Raw genomic sequence first — 6,355 nt, forward strand, 5'->3', positions numbered from 1 at the left:
ACTGAGGGTTGCGATCCGTTGCCGGTCACGAAAAAAGACAAAAAGGAAAAAAAAAAATTATGGACTTTAGTTAATAACAGTGCATCAATATTGACTCATTAATCGTAACAAATGTGCCACACTAATATACACTGAGGGTTGCGATCCGTTGCCGGTCACGAAAAAAGACAAAAAGGAAAAAAAAATTATGGACTTTAGTTAATAACAGTGCATCAATATTGACTCATTAATCGTAACAAATGTGCCATACTAATACTGACTCATTAATCGTAACAAATGTGCCACACTAATATAAGGTGTTAACAACAGGGAACACTGTGGGTGTGGGGTAGCTGAAGAGTTATGTATACCTTTGTACTTTCTGCTCAATTTTTCTGTAAACCTAAAACTGTTCTTTAAAACTAAAGTCTATTAATTAAAATAAAAATATTCAAATAGATAGTGGAGAGGATTTTGAATATTCCCAACACAAAGAAATGAAGAATGTTTGAGGTGATGAATATGTTAATTACCCTGATCTGATCATTGCACATTGCACACATGTACCCAAATATCATAATGTACCCATAAATATATACAATTATTATGTGTCAATTAAAAAATAAATTTAATAAAATGGAAGAAGTAAAATCTTTGTCAGATAATTCTAAAAAGAAAAAGAAAAAGGATGTAAGAGGAAAGGATGGAATAAACGAAAAAGTAAATGAAGGAGGAAAGAAAGAGAAAGCCATGTACATACAATCTTGAGAGTGTAGCATAAACCCATAATTATAATTAATCTAATTCTGTGTGCCTGAGTTCCAAGTAGAGCAAAAACATGACTGGTCAATCTTTTGCTTACCAGTTTCTAGGGCTCCCCATCACAAATGCATGGTGCACTCCAATTTCTTTGGCATGATATGAAAATTTTCCATGGCCTGTTGCTTAATTTTCCAACATCACTTCTGACCATTGCCCGTATATTATAAGCTCTGGCTGCAATTGTCTCTTTGCTCTTCTTTCCTACTCAGGACATGCACTTTCAGACCACTCTTGCTGTTTCCTCTGCCTATGTCTTCCCCCACTCTTCTCCCTAATGAAATCCTACATATCCTCCAATACCCCTCTCTTTGAAACACTACCTTCTCTGTAAAAACTCTCCTGACCTCCTTTCACCTCCCAGCACACCAGGCATGAATGATCCCTTTCCCATTTTCCATAGTTCTTTGTGCCCATCTCTTTAATAATGCTTAGTACACCACAAAATAAGCAACAGCAAAAAGAAAAAATGATTTCAGTGGAAAAATTGGGGGCAGAAAGAAGCCAGATCAAAACACTTTTGAGAAGTGAGTGGAAGCTGAGATATGACAACATGGAAGGTGGACTACTCTCTAGGGATTGATTTTATTGTTATTTGGTGTTGCTTATTTTCATTTGCCTTTAGCATTTGTGTCTTTACTCAACAGAGGTTGAGGGTGGTGAGAAGAAAATTCCGAGTGGCTATGGCGCTGTCCAGTGCTTTGGTGCTGACAGACTTGTATCAATGAGTAAGGGCTGCCTTGAGGTTGGGAATTCTTCTGGCCCCAAGAGATGTAATTCTCTGTTTGGAGGAGGAAGGAGAGAGGAGAATGATCCTATCCCCCCTCTGTTATCTCTTGGAGGATCAGGAGCCATAGCAGGCCTTGTCCTTTTGGAAAGGAGAAAGATTAGCTGATTAGGTGGGCACCTCTTCTATATCTTATGGGATCCACAGGCTCCTGAAGACCAAATAATGACTATAAGAAGCAATTGGTTATTAGTTTTTCTGCCACCCATTTAATGGACATTGGAGGCCAACTATGTATCTGTATCTCGTGTCTAGGGATGCAAGATGGCTGAAACAGGAGTTCGGTCTAACCAGGAAGACGAACCTTGAGCCAATAACAGCAATTACATTGTGAGGGGAGTGGTCTTAGTCTGCTCAGGCTACCATAACAAAATTCTACAGACTTCATGGCTTAAACAACAGAAATTTATTTTCCCGCAGTTCTAGAGGCTGGAAGTCCCAGATCAAGGTCCAGCAGGGTTTTGTTTCTGGTGAGAGCTATCTTCCTGGCTTGCAAATGGCCATTTTGTCCTCATATGTCCTTTCTTCTGAGCATGCACAGTGAGAGGGAGGGAGAGGCAGAGACAGAGACAGAGAGAGTCTGTGTGCTTTCTCTCTGGTGTCTCTTCCTATATAAACACTAATCCTATCGGATCAGGGCTCCACTCTTATGACCACATGTTACCTCAATTGTCTCCTATTCTTAAATATAGTCACACTGGGGGTTCAACATATGAATTTAGGAGGGGATGCAATTTAGTCCATAGCAGGGGATTATAGAATACTGTAGGTGCACAGATGAAGGAATGATCATCTTATCTAGGGAAAGATAGGGACAGCAGAAGGCTCAGCAGAAATGACACTTGATCTGAACTTTGAGCATGTGTGTGGTCATTTACTAAGAGATGGGAGTGACCAGCCCCTGCTTAGAAGTTCCAGTGGTCTCGCAGTGCTGTTCAGTCAATAAGTTATTGTCCTGTGTAAAAAGGGGAAGTCTGTGCATTACAAGCCTTCTGTCACATCTTTAGTCAATGATATGTCCTTATTCCTCATATATAATTCTTACATCAGTGAGCAGCTTTTCTTGATGGTAGGATATGTCACAGTTTTCCTGAATAACATTCAGATGTCACTTAACTTTCACTGCAATAGCCTCTTTGCAAGGTGCCTCCTGCAAGGTGATTATTTCAAAGATTCAGTAACTGTCAGATTCAGAAGAGAAGAGTTACTGTACTTGAAATGGCTCAAGAAGTAAGCATACCTGTTCCTCTGCAATGGTGGGGTGTATAGAGTTGAGTCATGGCTTGCTAAAGAGGAGCATCTCTGCCCTGTCATTTCCTTTCTTTTGCAGATAGCCCTCACGGACTCCAGGCCTGTGCAGTCCGCAGGGATAGCATTGTTCTTACCTTTAGGAGTAGATATTCTTAGAAGAAGGAAATGTCCTGGAAGCTGTGAGAAAACAAACCATTCCTTGCTTTATATTTCTGTCCCATTGGTTTACGTTTCTCTTCTGGCACCTGGTCTTTTGGGCCTTGATCATGGCTTATTGTCTGGATGATGAGTTTCTTCAAAGTAGGGATTGATTTCCATTCACCTTTGTTGTAACCTCACTTGTCCTCCAGTGGTGATCATTGTATCCCAGTAGTGATCACTTCTGGATAAACTAGTATGCGTGTTGTGTATTTCTTTTTTTTTATTTTATTTTATCAATATACAATGTAGTTGATTTTCATGTCCCTTTACTGATTCCTCCTTCCCCCTTCCTCTCCCCCTCCCACCCATTGACATCATATCTGTTACTATAAACTCAGGTTTGTTTCTCTCCATGGAAATCTTTAGTAAAAGGTGAAAGATTTATACGTTTTGAAGAGAAACAAGAGTATGAGTGTTGTGTATTTCAAAAAAAGCTTGTGTTATCATTTTCCTGGCAATTTGTTGCCCCAGTGGAATTCAGCCTCCCTCCACAGTGCACTGGCCAGAGTCCCAGGCTATTCTCTTGCCCTGGTGTAAGCCGTAGAATTGTTAAAGCAGAATCCCAGCCCATTGCCCATAGGAGGTGTTCCTCTCCGGGATATGGAGCAAGACTTTAGGATGGGAAGGAGATCAGAGGGTTTGTGTTGACAGAGTAATTTTCCAGGACCAACAATGCTATCTTTAGAAACAAAGAGAAAAATGTGGGGATATTGGCTCAAGTCAAAAAAGCCCTCTTCCTTTCTACAATCTCTCTGGGTGGGAAGTTGGATTTCTATGGCTTCAACAAGTGGGCTGGAGGACACAGTTGCGATGTATAGGGCATTGACAGCACCTGTCACAGCTTTTAAAGGGGCTCTGTTCTCCATTTTCTCCCTTCCCCCTTCCCTGCGGAGACTGTTCACAGGAGGATTTGTGAGACAAACTGTGGATTTACAAACGTCAGGAATGACTGCTCAGCCAGACCCCTGTCTCCCGTGCTGCCGCAGGCATTGTGCTGGAACTCTCTACCGAGGAGGGGAGTGTCTGGACTCTGCTGCTGCCACAAAGCGAGCCTTTCCCTAACTGTTGTCATGAAGGCAGTTCGTTACAGCTTTTGACTCTTCCTGCATCCTCTCTCCCTTACAGTACGCACATTCATGTCTTCTGGCACTCCTGCCGAAAGAATGCCAACTTCGTTTCGCTTTCATCTGAAAATCATTCAAAAACGTTCCTCTAATTCATGAATAGTACCTTAATTGTTCAGTCAGGGGGTGTTACAGGTCCTCTGCTGGTGGGAGGGAGCAGCCCAACAAAATCTGAAGACCCAAGACTTTCAGAAGCTGTAACGAGCAGACTAATACGCCACAAAGCATTGCGAGCTGAATGGATGTCTCAATAAGCTTTTAGATGTGATTTGGCTGGTGTCGGCAGAGGAGGCTAAAGCGGGAAAGGCAGCAAGCATTGTCACGAAAATCACTGCAGACCCACTGGGAGTGACAGCCCTAGGAAGCTAATGCTCTCTCCAGGAAAGAATTGACTGCAGTTATCCAGAAACTGAACACGATGTAGAACAGACCCCCGGATGTGAGTACCATCCCTTCAACACAGGGCTTGGAGCAGTAGGAGCAAAGCTAGTTATAACTGATGGTGCTCCCTAACCATGGTTCCTGGGTGCCTGTGGGCCATCTCTGGGTGGGCTGTGCATAATGCCTGGCTGGGACTTTTGTTTGTAGGTCTCTTCTAGAATGTTTTGCCTATTGGGAGACTAAATGTAGTGTCTTTGGGATATTGCCACCAGGAGACTTTGTTCTAAGTCCCCAAGAAAATAGTAAAAGCAAACCTCATAGACGTTTTTCTGTAGAAAGAAAACTGATCGCATCACAGACCAAGCAGCTGTGTGACCCTCTGGTATTTGTGATGAGAGACAAAAGAGTTGGTAAACTGGAGAGCAGGAAAAATGGGGCAGTGGGCTGGGAGGAAGGAAGGAAATCTCTCTTAGGAAGGTAAATCCGTTTGTGGATTCAGGGTGCTTATTATATACTTATGCTCATATATTTAGTTCCTTTCTACCTAAAGAATGGACAGCGTGCTCCATGCAAACATTTAAGGTTTTCCTCCAGAGTGCTGCAAAACTGAGCATTGTGACAGAGGGGTGTGATTGATGGGCTTGGAGCAGAAGAAATTCCCCACTGCCAGCAATGGGAAGCATCTTGAATGATAGCTGATCTACTTGGAAGAGGAGGCTCAGATTTAACGAGGGAGTGACGCTGCTACAGCTGGGGTACACAACAGGTTGGCAGTGAAGTTTAACTCATTGATTGCAGACCGGCCACCACCCCTTCATTCATTGTCTGACGTTCTCTCTTCCTTCTTGTCCCTCTCCCCTGCCTGCCTCCACCTGGCCTGATTTGTCAGTTCAGAGGCATCACATGAGAAGCAGAGATTCTCTCACTCCACAGGATGGGGATCATTGTTCTAGATAGGAGGTAAGGATTTAAGATATTTAGGACAGTAATCATGAGAGAGATGGAGAGGTGGTGTCTCTGCTGGGCCTGCACACCACCCAAGGCTAAAGGTACAGGAGGAAACAGAAAGGAAGCAGAAAAGAAGGATCAGCTCCTTGATCCCTTCCCACCCACGCTGTGTGTAAATGCAGCTGCAGGTGAATGCCGGAGGTCCTAGCAATGAGGCTGTTACTGGGCTTAAGTTAAGAATGAGCTTGAGATATCCCAGTGGATAAGGATAGTGTTAGCAGCAGACTAGGAACTGGAAACCTGGGATTTTTTTTGTTCCTGATCTTATAGGCAGTTCTGTGTGCAACTCTGGTGAAGGGGGTAGCCAAGATCTTCTTGTGAGTGACCTGTCTGGGAAGTTGCTCTTTGAGTGTGCTGTTTGTGGTGGAGGGGGTGGGGTGAGGGTGGGAAGCGTTCTTAAGTAGCTATAACTAAAAAGCAAAAAATAAAATGACATTTCTGTTTGACCAACATTTTCTTACCACTGTTTTTCTGTGTTTTTTTTATGTGCTGTTTGTGGTGGAGGGGGTGGGGTGAGGGTGGGAAGCGTTCTTAAGTAGCTATAACTGAAAAGCAAAAAATAAAATGACATTTCTGTTTGACCAACATTTTCTTACCACTGTTTTTCTGTGTTTTTTTTAAAAAAAAAAAGAAAATAGTAACATGGGCTGGACTTGCAAAGGGCTATTTCTGCAGCTGTGACCATAAGTGTACTAGGGTCTTTAGTCTCAGTATCTAAGAGGCTGGGTTTGTTGCCTGGGACAGGAAGATGGGAGGGGAGTGGCCTTCGATTCACCACAGGCTGGTTGGACCTATGCATCTGTTG

Source organism: Galeopterus variegatus, unplaced genomic scaffold (genome assembly GCF_000696425.1).
Source record: "Galeopterus variegatus unplaced genomic scaffold, G_variegatus-3.0.2 Scaffold305, whole genome shotgun sequence".
NCBI classification, from domain to species: domain Eukaryota; kingdom Metazoa; phylum Chordata; class Mammalia; order Dermoptera; family Cynocephalidae; genus Galeopterus; species Galeopterus variegatus.